This window comes from Balaenoptera ricei, chromosome 14 (genome assembly GCF_028023285.1).
Source record: "Balaenoptera ricei isolate mBalRic1 chromosome 14, mBalRic1.hap2, whole genome shotgun sequence".
NCBI lineage: Eukaryota > Metazoa > Chordata > Mammalia > Artiodactyla > Balaenopteridae > Balaenoptera > Balaenoptera ricei.
In genome coordinates this window covers 12120245-12133209 of record NC_082652.1, presented here as the reverse complement: position 1 = coordinate 12133209, position 12965 = coordinate 12120245, and the positions used below count along the sequence as shown (strand labels likewise).

The following is a 12965-nucleotide window of genomic DNA, read 5'->3' as shown; positions in this document are numbered from 1 at the left end:
GGAGATCCACTGAATATCTCTGGAAAAACACCCAAGATATTGGTAACAGAAGTTGCTTCTGGGAAAGGGGACTGGGAGGCTACGGGTGGGGTTGAAGGAGGAAGCTCACTTTTATTACATATTCTTTCATATTGTTTATTTATTTTGTACTATGTTTTTGTATCACCTTTAAAAAAAGAACAAGGTCTTTGAAGTCAGACTATCTTGTATTTGAACCCTAGCTTCTCCATATGGCTTTGTGATGGTGGTCAAGTCACTTAGCGTCTCTGAGTCATAGTTTTTGCATCTATAAAATGGGAATGATAATAGCATCTCCTCAGGGTGTGTGTGTGAGGATAGAATGAGATAATAATTAGTATTTTCTGAGTTCTTACTATGCACCATACGCAATGGTAAGTGCTCAATAAATGGATCCTTTCCCCACTCCTGTTACTGATAATTAAAACGCAAGCAGCCATTATTCTACTGGCCGTCTGTAGTGTCCAGTGGACATATGTTGCTTTAAGTACTTTGTGCAGAAGGACCAGGTAAGAGCTGTGGACACGCAGATTGGTCCTGCTTTCCAATGGAATGGGAGCCTGTCACCGGCTCCTCCTCAGAATACTGAAAGAACAGAATTTGGTGTGTTGGAACGTACTCAAGAGAAGCACCCAGAAACTCAGACTCTGGAAGTTGGTGATGAGTCAATACCACTAGGGTGGGGTGGGGGTATTACTGGTCCAGTCCATCAGCAGGAGAGAGCTACAGGGCTGTCATCCCTATATTGGAATAGATCCGGGGAATTATGAAAACTTCATTTCATCTTCATTTTGCAAAGCTCATTTCTATGAACTAGTTCAGCTGGCTGTACAGCACTATATCCATCCCACAGACAGAAAATTCCAGGGTTTGGGGTGAAGGTTCTTAAATTCTTTCCATCCATGGACCCCCCTCAGTGGCACAAAAATCCTCACAGATGTGCCTTTGCCCCCAGTCTTGACAGACACACCGCATCACCTTAAGTGTCATGTAGGGGTTGAAGGCATGTGCATTGAAGCTGGAAAGACAAGGGTTTGTGACCCTCCTCTACCATTTATTAGCCTCAAACTCCTCATCTGTCAAGCAGAAGCAATAAGTTACATGGGATAAGTGAATGGGAAAACATTTGATGGGATAATCCATGTAAAGTGCATGGTGCTTCTATTATTTTTAGATGACACCTCGCGGAAAATGAAGTATCTCAGCCCAGATATGTGAACATAATCATGACCAAGAGGGTGGCCTCGTTACTATAAAAAGGAAACATATTACCAGTGGTCTCTGAAACAGTTCCTAAGAGTCATTACAAGAAGATGGCACATATTTTCTACCCCCGATAAAACTTACCCTCTTTTACTTTCTTTTTCTTTCCCCTTTTCTCTCCTTCCCTTCCTCTCTTCTTTCCTTTTTTTTTTTTCATTCACGTCACCTATTCATTCATTAACCCTTACATAGCTCCCAGCTGGGTCGGCAAGGAGCTTGGCACTGGGAATGTAAGAATAGACAAGACAGACAGCATTCCTACCCTCAGATCTCCCAAGCCAGGGGTGAAGCAGGGAGTAGAGAGAGATATTAGATATTAGATATTAGAGAGATATTACTCACAAGTATAGTGAGTAGAACAAAGTGGAAATACAGGGTGCTAATGGGAGCATGGACAGGACACTTAACATAGTCTGAGTGGTGGTGGTCAAGGAAGGCTTCCTGGAAGAAGAGTTAGGATACAGAGTTGGCCAGATGAAGGGGTGCAAGGGGTAGAGGAGAGAAGGCACTAGAGATGGGAGGGAGAAGGTTTGAGGCACTGGACAAAGTCCACTGTGGTTGGAGAAGAAAGTCAACACCTTACAAAGCTGGAGAGATCTTCAGGAGCTAGATCATGAAGTTCTCTTGAGAGTCAAGTTAAAGATTTTGGACTTTATTCTTATTGCGATGGCAAACACCGGAGGGATTTGACAAAAGAAGTTCTGTGGTTAGATTTAGATTTTATTAAGACGCTGGATGGAAAATGGATGGAAAAGCAAGGCTGGCTATGGGCAGCTCAGTTAGGAGGCTGCTGCAGGCCAGAGATGAGAGATGATGGTGGTTAGGATTAGGGTAGTGAAAGGGAGGAAGGAGGAAAGTGGGTAGATTTAAGAGATATTTAGGAGGTTGAGTCAACAAAATTTGGTGACTGATGTCTGGGGTTAGAAAGAAGGAAGTGTCGAGAAGGACTTTCCAGCTCTGGCTTCTACAAGCAGATAGAACATCATGGGATGAAAGAAAGGATAAGAATGAATGAAACTCATTTGATAGAATTGTCCTTCTTGAGTATTAATAAATAATTTAGTTTAGTATATTTCAAGAGTCAACATTTCCTGATGCCATTACTTCCTTAATTCTGAGAATTAAGGGGGATTACAGCAAATAGACTTGACTTGGCTCATTTCCCCAGCTGTGCCATTTACTGGGTATTTGATCTGGGGCAAGTCATTTTTAATATTTTGAATCTCAATTTCATTTTGTGAAATTGAAAAGGTAATAACAACTGCTTCCAAGGTTTTTGTGAAGATTAAATAAGACAGATGCTGGAAAGAGTGCTTTGTAAACTGTAAATGTCAACTGCAATGGTAATGTTGAGTCTTTATTTTTAGGAGGACATCAAGAACAGTACCTTCCAAATAGCAGCTCACTGGTAATGGAAACTCAACCAAGTTTCTCCTCATGCCTGGCATCCTTGGGTGCCTCTGGTGCAGGGAAGCTGGGTCAAGAGGATGGCAAAAGATGTTCATGGAAGGAAGAAGTAAGAATGATTATTTTAAGGGAGGAGTGATAATATCTGCTCCCTTAACTCAAAAGTTCCTTGTAAATAGATCACAGCATCCACACAGGCTTTAATCAATTAAAAATGAATTTCAGCAAAGGGAGAATACATTAAGTAGAAAACACAAACTTACAATAGCAGGAATAACTCACATATGTCGGATACATCAGTAATAACAATAAATGTAAATGATTTAAACTTAAGTAAAAGATCAAGACTCTCAGATTGGCTACATGCATTTGCAGTTACCCTATATTAGCATGGACATAGGGCCAAGGGTCAAGGACAGGAGGGAAAACAATTCACCAAAGGAGGTATGAGCTTGGTATACATCTGCTGGTCACTTAACTCTAAGGCAGCATAGGTCTGCTTTGAATTGAAAGATGTAATTGACTCTCTTCTTAGAATATGTTAGTACCTAGTAAACACAGAAAAAATATTTACTGAATAAATGAACAGCTATCAAAGCAATATCTTTTATTAAATTTTTATTAATTAGGTTGAAATATATGGAATTAGCAGTTTTGTAAATGATCAAATTCTCCACTTTCCTAGAGTTCAACCTAATATTTTGAACATTTGTATATGTAAGAACGTTATTGAACTATCTAATTTCATTCTTGCAACAACCATATGAAGGACATGATATTATTATTCCCATTTTATAGGTGTTGAAACTGAGGCTCAAAGATGTTAATTAAGTCATAGAAGTTTATCCAGCTAGTGTCAATGGCGGGGATTCAAACCAAGTGTGTGGGACCCCAAAATCTTTGCTTTAAAAAAAATATAAAACTCTTTTTTAGCCACAAGAATGTTCAGTTTCAGAGTTTTTAAGCAATCACTTCACCTACAAATAACGACAGCTCAAAGTCTTTGCTTTTATCACTTTCCAGGTACTACTGTGTATTTTTATTTCAGCTGGCCTGATCACCAGCTATAATTTTAGTAATTGGAAGTTGAAAGGGACTCTAGGAGTTTTCTGTTCCAATGATTCATAATATGGAGTCTATGGGCCCCCTACAGGGCTCAGGAATCCCTGAAAATCCTGGAATTCTGTGCAAAACTTTCAGTGCACACAATTAGTGCATATGTGAATTTATACGGGGAGGGGGTCCATAGCATTAATATGATTTTCTAAGCACTCCTTGACCCAATAAGCAATAAGAGTAGAAGTTACTGCATTAACCTTAATTTTACAAATGAGGAGTTTGAGGCTTATAGATGGGGAAGAACTTGCCAAAAGTTCTTAGAGTCAGAACTAGGATTCAGGTCTGTTGCATGATTTCTTCTCAAACTCAGGTTACATGCTCATTTTCCTTGCCTTCCCTGTGAAATTAGGAAAGTTTCTCAGGGACTTGTTTTCAACAGCAGTGCTAATCTCAGGATGTCAGCTGCAGCCTTCTTGGTACATGCCCTTTCTGTCTGGCTATACTGTTTCTTGATTATTCAAAATAAGCCCAAGGAGTCAACTCTCTCCTCATCCATCCCCTCCTGGTGAACCATCCCCAATTACTATTCACCTCTTCAGGACTGATAACAGGGGAGTCTGAGGATACCCCGATAGGTGGGGGTTAGGGGCAAATTGTCATAAAAGATGTGCATATAATTCTAGGATTTTCAGATATCCCAGAGACCTGTAGGGGTCCACAGACCCCATACTAGTTGCTTGTCAAGGTAAATATTATAGATCAATTTCATAATTAGGATAAAAAGCTAGTTTATTTAGTGTTGATTAAAGGCAGCCATAAGTGATAATGTAGTTTTTAAAATAAAATAAAACTTAAGACTATCATATTAGAGACCGCTGCTACAACTCCTTCATTTACTCAGCTTTTATCGAGTAACAACTTTGTTCTCAAAAAGGATTATTCTAATGAACTATGAGAATGTACGCACCTTGAACACAGAGATCACAGTTCCCTGGTTTACTGTTGGACCCTCAATGCACAGCAAACTGCTGGGCACATAGTAGGTGCTCAGTATGTCAAAGTCTCAATCTCAAAGTCTGCAGCTATTGAATGAAGTAGCCCAGGCGGGAGGTGAGAGGGACTGGTGGAGACGGTGGGGAACTGGAGAGCCCATGCCATATCTAGAGGGCCATTCCAGCTGGTGGTTGCCAGGAAGAAAGGCAGGGCTGGGATTGGTTCACTTCTTACCTGCTGCAGAGAAGTGATAAATAGCCCACTACAAATGAAAGATGAAATAAATGAGACTTCACATATTTGGGTAACAGCACTTGGATTTAGGAAAAGGAGAGCTGAAGAGGGGGGATCTCAGTGGAGCTTGTAAAATCACCAATGATGGCCATGGTCTAATGCCTTGCTATATAAGGTGTGGTCATGGATCACAGACATCACCTAAGAGCTGGTTAGAAATGCAGAGTCTCAGCCTCTACCCCAGACCTACAAATCAGAATCTGCATTTTTAAGAAGACCTCCGAGTGATTGGTATGTACACTACAGTTTAAGAAACACTGGTCCGGTTTGCTGCTAAATGCCTGTGTTACATTTTTGCAGTCGAATGAAGCTTCAACCAGAACACTTCAGTCTAGGGAGTGTGGTAATACTAGGTTGAACCATGTACAACTGCAGATATTGAACCATTCTGTGACCTACAAAAATGGCAATTTCAAACGAAATTTCAATTTCCACCCAACTATAAACTGTTCTGCACAAAACTGTCTGCTTCAGAGCCAGGATATCACTTGCTTCAAAAAGGCTCTGGTCAGATTTTACAAACAACAGCCCACAGGCATACAGATGACTGTAAGTTTCACATGAAAGACAAATTTCTGGCTTTCTTGGGTTATTGGAAGGTGCATTCATACATGGTCTGCATTCCTCAATGTCAGCAAACAGCTGGAGTGAGAGGTGATGCCCCCTTTACATAGGGCATGAGCTCTCCAGTTCCCCCAGCCCCCATGCAGCCCCCTCACTCATTTGTTTCTTGCCAGGACCCTGTAGGTATTTATTTGACTGTGGGACCCTGCTAGATAGTGAGTTTTAAAGAGAAACAAAGAAGGTCACATTTAGAAGCTGCTCAATGAAGGGGCAGATGTGCTCAGTGATTTGGGTCCTGTCACAGGTGCTCCCAGTTGGTCCAGGTGTTTGATGGGATGCCCACCTTCCTGAGAGCTCTCTGCATCTGTCCCAGCCTTTGCCCTCTGGCTGATGCTTACGCTGTCTTCATTTCCCCGGGTTAAAGCTACTGAGAATGGTGCAGCACTTTACACAACAGTCATCCTTAGCTCCATATCTGCTTCTTCTCTTAACCTGGTATTTTTACAAAAACCCTTCCTGGAGTGACACCTTTTTCTCTAAATGGAGCTTTTTCTTTTAATGTCAAGCCAGTCTGTGCCTACTCATTCCAACAAGATCTGAGCGGAAACCAGCCTCCTTCCTCCAATTGGAGGGAATACACAGTCCAGATCCTATATGTTTTCCTTAGTGACTCCACCTGGGTTACCTGAGCTGGCTGGGTCTTTTATCTCCTGTTGTTCCAGTACACCTGGTAAGCCCCTAGAAGGCATCCCTTCCTCGGCACTGAGTGACACATTCCCACCTGATTCAGCCTTACCCCACCTGATTCAGCCTTACTGGACAGAGCTCTGCAAATTTCCCCCTGAAATAAAATCACAGAAAAAAAGAGAATGATGTCACCGTGAACAGCATCTTAGCTGGCAGCACAGAGGTGGGAAGAAAGGCTTATGGGGGAATGTCATGGTTAAGATTGTAGGTCCTGGGTTCAAATCCTGACTCTGCCAGTGATTGACTGTGGCTTTGGGCATGACATTTGGCATCTCTGCACCTCTATTTCTTCATATGGAAAATGGCAAATATTAATAGTATCTACTTTGCAGGGCTCTTGTGACAATTCCATGAAATAATATCATGTTTCACCAACTGGTCTTGCCACCTTCATATCTTTGTGCCATACCTCTGTCTCATACTGTGCAATTATTTATTTACTATTTTTCCTTAAAGTTGACTCATTTTTCCCTTAAGTACATACCATGGCTTCATCCAAAGGAGGAACATCCATGAAATCATGGTACGAAGGTGCCAGCTACATTTTTCTATTACCAAAACAAATAGTTAACGAGCAAATTTGAAAAATGGATACTGCTCTGCTCCAATCATGAGAAAACACTGAACAAACTCCAATTTAGGGACATTCGAGAAAGTAACTGACCAGTAATCTTTTCCAGTCTCAAATGCATGACAGGCAAGGAGAGATTCACAAACTGTCACAGATCAGAGAAGACTAAAGAGAAATAATGCACTAAGAGTGGCATGGAATCCTGGATAAGGCCCTGGAACAGAAAAAGGTCATTAGTGGAAAAAGTGGTGAAATTCAAATAACGTCTGTTGTTTAGTTAATAATCTTATTCCATTGTCAATTTCCTGCTCTTGATAACTGCATTATGGCTATGAATGATGATAATATTAGGGGATGCTGGATAAGGGATAATAAAGAAAATCATTGTACTATTTTGCAACTTTTCTACAAGTCTAAAATTACTTCCAAATAAAAAGTTTAAAAAACTGGGTACCAGTGAAGCGGTATCTCTCTTTTGCCCCCTCTCTTCAGTGCCTGGCAACTACCTATCTGCTTTCTGTCTCTATGGATTTGCCTGTTCCAGGCATTTCATATAAATGGAAGCCTACAATAGGTGGCCTTTTGTGTCTAGCTTCTTTCACTTAGCACAATGTTTTCAAGGTTCATCTGTGTGGTCGCAGGTATCAGTACTTCATTCCTTTTTACAGTTGAATAATATTCCATTGTATGCATGGACCACATTTTGTTTATCCATTCATCCGTTGATGGACATTTGGGTAGTTTCCACCTTTTGACTACTGTGAACAATGCTGCTTTGAACATGTGTGTTCAAGCTTCATTTGAACAATTGTTTTCAATTCTTAATGGGTACGGGGTTTCCTATTGGGATGATGAAATGTTTTGGAACTAGATACAGGTGATGGTTGTAAAATACTGTGAATATACTAACTGCCACTGAATTGTATATTTTAAAACGATGAATTATATGTTACATAAATTTTACCTCAATAAAAAAATGGGTACCACCAGTGGAGTATCTATCACGTTTTGGAAAATCTGTGCTTCGGTGACCCCAGCACTTAACATAATACCTGGTCCTCAACAAATGTGTGAAGAATGCTGGCCAGGGTTAGTATCTTTGCTGGAGCAATATGACACTCCCAGGTCCCACCCCAGGATCCTTTCAACAATAGCACATTGCTTTCACCAAGAAAGTTCCTCCATGTTTAATCTACTACAGTCCTTGAAGGTGCAAAAAAATCTCAGGGTCCCTGGGGTACCACCACTAGAATGCCTTGCTTGGCATTCATGAACTTCTCCCATTTTCACAATATGCACACCTGGCTGATGTGACACAGCTGCCCACTGCCCCCAGACATGTGCTCAGAACAACACAGAATGAAAGTTCAACAGACACTAAACCAGTTACTTGTTGACTGAACACTGAACCTATTTCAGCAGCTTATTCAACAAGTCTCCTCAATAGACCGGATGCTTTATTGACCCAGAACTCTACCCTACAATTTGCCGGTTAAGTCTCAGTGCCCTGGCACTGTTCATTTGATTTTCTAATGCCCAGTCCCATTTCCTCAAAGTACCTAGGGATATATTTCAATGTTTGAAATGAAAGCAAACGCCTGATTCATTTTGAGGATTTCATGAGGATCCTACAGAAAACTGAAGACACTCCAGCACAACCCAGATCGGAGAAGCATCTTTCTGTTCAGAGCTAATGAATTGAGCTTGGTTTTACCGATGATTATCAGCAAGCTCTTCCTCTTTTCCTTGTCTGTGCTGGTTGTTCTCCATCCTTTGTCCCCAGATCTGTTCTCCATCCTTCTCCAAACTTATCTGGGCTCCAGGAGGAGGCTGACCTCTCCGGGTATCAATAGGTTCCTTGCCCTCTGGCTTTTGATTGGAGCCTCCAATTTGAGGCACAAGCAAGATGAGACAGATGGAGGAGAGAGAGGCTGCCTCCTCCCGTCTTAGCGCGGTGGTCTGGAGAGGTCTGCAGTTCTGTGTGAGCACAGCTTCTGCTGGGACACCCCTTGCCCCCACCGCCTCTGCCACCCCATCCCACGGTCCAAAGGGCTTCAGTAACACTGTACCCTCCCCCCTCCCCCCACTTCATCAGGCCTGGGGTGGTCCTCACTCCTTTTGTTGCTAGTTTCTGGACACTTCACCCTCCCTTCTTGGTGCCTAAAACCATGTCCTTTATTAAATTATCTTGGAATAAAGTATCACTGCTGCAGGTACCTTCTGTTTCCTGTTACCCTGTCTGATAAATCTTCATCCCCACTGCTCTAGGGATGAGGAATATCAGAAGCGATGTTACGGTCAAGGGCATAGCAGGTCTAAGCTGAATTATCCTAATGGCCATCCTCCTCCTTACTAATAAACGTACAGAGCACCCAGTATGAGTCAAGCGTTGAATGGTTCCAAGAACCCACTGAAGTGGAGTCATACTCGTGTTTACAGAAGAGGAAAAGGACATTTCAAGAGAGATTAAATAACTTGCCCAAGGTTACAGGGCGAATGCTAGTGGTTGGACTCGAAACCAGCTTGGCCAGAATCCTGCCTCCTCTGCATCCCCTCACGTCCAGAGGCAGCTGATACGTTCAAGAGCTGATGTCATGGCAGGTCAGACCCCAGTGCCTGGGAGAAAAGCTTGCTGACACTAAGAAGGATGCCAAAGCTGCAGTTTTGAATCACCCTTCGGAGCTCAAACACATTCAGGTGTGCCCCGGCTGGAAAGCCAGTGGTGGAAAAGGCAACTTTGGAAGATATTCCAGGGACAAACCTCAAGCTCATTTCTCAGTTCCTCAAGAGGCCTAAAGCCTGCTCTGCTGATGACAGAGGGAACTGTCGCCTGCTCACTGCCCCTGATGCAATGAGCACCGTGGAAGAGGGCTCGACTGGGATGCTAAACAGCCGTAAATGACATTGTCACCAGCCTTCATAAAGCACAGTGACTCACAGCTCTAATTAAAATGCTGAGGGAAAAATGTAAAGAAAGGCTGCCATGGAAAACAGTGACATTCTGCTAAACTGCTGGATCATTTCTTCCAGGAAAAGAGGCGCTTATGAGTGTGTGTGTGTGTGTGTGTGTGTATGTGTGCATGTGTGTGTATGTGTGTGAGGGGAGGGGGGATAGAGATGGGGAGGCTGAATATTATTCTCTTAAGAAACTTGGGAAATTTTAATACAGAAGAAAGTCTAACTAAAGCTATTCTTGCCACCCAACTTTTTATTTTGAAATATTTAAATACAGAAAATTTAAAAGAATAATGCAATAACACCTATAAACTTCCAACTATATTCAAGTTATTAGCATTTGCCATATCTGCCCTGTCTGTTGTACCTATCTACCCATCCATCATTCCATCCATCCATCCATCCATCTATCCATCCATCCATCATCTCTCTTTGACTCTATCTATCTATCCATCCATCCAACCACCCACCTACCTATATATTTACATCTGTTATCTCTCATCTCTCTCTGACTCTATCTATCTATCTATTTACCTATCATCTTTGCACTGAACCATTTGAAAATAGTTTGCAGACATCATAACGCTTCAGCCCTAAATTCTTAAGCATGCATATCCTAAACAAAACTCACAGCACCATCTTTACACCTAAGATTCTTGCAAATTTCACCAACTATTCAGCTAAGGTTGTGTTTTACACAATGGCAACTGAAGTAGTAAATCTAATCCCCACTGCTCAGGAGAGAAAAGTCAATCTACTGCACAGAAACAGGCTGTCAGGGGGTTCTTGAACGGGAAGATTTTTGGCTTTGTGGCTGGCTGGTTCCCATCATAAGACTTTCAAGATGAAATGCAGAGGGCTGCTTGACTTAGATACCGGTTTAGAACCAGACAAGAAATCCAGTCTGCTTACACAATATTGTTCTTAAAAGGAGCCCTCTTCCAAACAAAATCGCCACATGATTTCATTCAACGTAACCTCCAGTTTTAACCGTAAAATGTGGCTCCCAATGCCTTCTTGCTGTTTCTGAAAAGCAAATGAACTCTTAAAAGCCCAATGAAATAGCACCAGTAGGGAGATTCAGAAAGAAATATAATTTCTGAAGGCAAGTCTTGAAGAAGATACCCCCAAGAAACCCTGGGCATTGAAAACAGCAGTTAAAGAAACAACATTTTTGTGCATGTAGTTTTGCATGTTTGTTTAAAAATAATCAACAAAAATAAAAATATCAAACCAAAAAATCCAACCAGTCTCATCCTTTAAGAGCACACACTGTGAGAAATCAAGGGATTTCAGTTTAGTGACCACCGTGATATTAGGGGAGAAATGACAAATGAAGGTCTTTTCAGCTAAGACTTAACTTAATAAACAAGCGCAGAGATGTTATTGACTCTTTTCATTACCTGAATCTTGGTACATGAATATAATTGGTTTTCATTTTCCTCACTGAATATTCCAGAGTGAAGAGACTGCTTCAAAAATCAAAGAGAAAAACCTGCCCAAAATACGTCAGTTGCTATAGAGTACTATTCTGATTTATCCATATTCTGATTTATCTGGTTACATTTTTATGCTTAAAATTCCTGGAATGAACTACAGCACAACGCGATCCACATGGCTGTTTCAATGACCAAATAGGATGGATTGCTCACACCACCTGCCCGTTGCATTCTACTCATGGCAAGTTGATCCCTTTCTTGGACGCCAGGAGCTGCTTGAGGGTAAGGACTGTGTCTTCCACTTCTTTCTGCCCCAGCCTGTCCTATGGATTCTGGCCCAGAGCTAGGAGCTCAGAGTTTGCTTGTTAGATGAAGAAGCAGCTGCCCTGACTCTTGTTCATGACAAGGAATCCTTTAGCTGAGAAACACTGGGTGCTCGATACTATCTGCAGTTGGGCAAGCTTTTTGAGTTCACAAGCTCCCTTCCTCATTTCTACCTGCAAACGGGTCCCAGAAAGGCTCACTTCTTTAATCCCCACGGTAGCAATTTAGCTATCAGGCTTTGAATAAATAAGAAATTCCTGAGTATTATTTAATGCTGGTGGGCAAAGGTTCCTGGCAGAAGCTGAGGCACTTTTTAGGAACCCCTGAAAATCTACGGAATTTCTTTCAGGTGCCTTTAGCCCAAGACTCCAGAAGCATCTTGCATGGCCAAAAAGAAGGTCTGTGTTTTCTGGGGATCCCATTTGAGAAGAGGTGGTCTAATGATGGTAGGTGACAGAATATGCAAACCGGAGGTGAGGAGAAAGAAAACATTGCCCAGGCTGGAAATGGAGACTTTGCCCCTGCAAAGGCATCTGTTTTCAATCCTGACAGAGCAACTTTTTTTTTTTTTAAGGAGCTGTCAGCAGAAATCACGACTGCCACTGATGGACAAGAATGGGGCGAATGTTTTTCTCTGGCGAGGCATAGAATGTAAGGTGGGAAAAATCTTGGAGGGAAGTTAGTCCAGGGGTTGTAAACTGACACGTCTCAAAGTAGGCAAGGGACAAACAGTATTTAATGGTGGGGGCCTGTGACCTAAAGACAAGAAGAACGACCAAACCAAACCAAAACAAACCAAACTGAAACGCAAACCCTGTACCAGCCAGATAGAACATATCTGCACATTTCCAAATGGAGTTGCCCTTGAATTCCAGCTCCTTCATGTCACAGATGAGAAAATCAGGGCTGAGTGAGGGGAAGGGGCACGGCCCACATGAGCTGGCTAACTAATGGGTCTCTCTTTCTTGCATTTCTTTTCTTTGTTCTGATCATTGACACGGGCCTGATGCTGTCTGTCTCCTTTCCAGAATCACATTTACACTATCTCACTGAATCCTTCTAGCAACCCCACGCAGCAGTTATAATCTGCATTTAATGGATGACATGCCTGAGGTTCAGGGAGGTTAACTCACTCACCCCGAGTCACAGAATCCACAAGTGCCCGAGCCTGGCGTCAGATGCTTCCCCAGATGACATCCTCGTTTGATTTTCGGTGCATGCTCTGCCTTTCAACCTGGCTGCACTTGACCCAGTTCAGCATCGGAGACCCTGTCACTGAGAGGGTGCTACAAATCAGAAGGCTACCAGTTCTGATGCCACCTCCTCTGTGA

General features: G+C 42.2%; 1 protein-coding gene across 3 annotated transcripts in view; it reads right to left on the bottom strand.

Moving 5' to 3' along the window:
- The window catches only part of NOS1 (nitric oxide synthase 1), a 189486-nt gene that overhangs the window by 101088 nt on the left and 75433 nt on the right, over window positions 1-12965 (bottom strand). The window contains exon 1 of one of the 3 annotated variants that reach the window (XM_059895724.1): window positions 12772-12821. The exons of the other annotated variants lie outside the window; for them this stretch is intronic. The gene's annotated coding sequence lies outside the window, so the exon portion shown is untranslated. Of the gene's footprint in view, window positions 1-12771; window positions 12822-12965 lie in introns of those variants that run through there. 3 annotated transcript variants of the gene reach the window in all.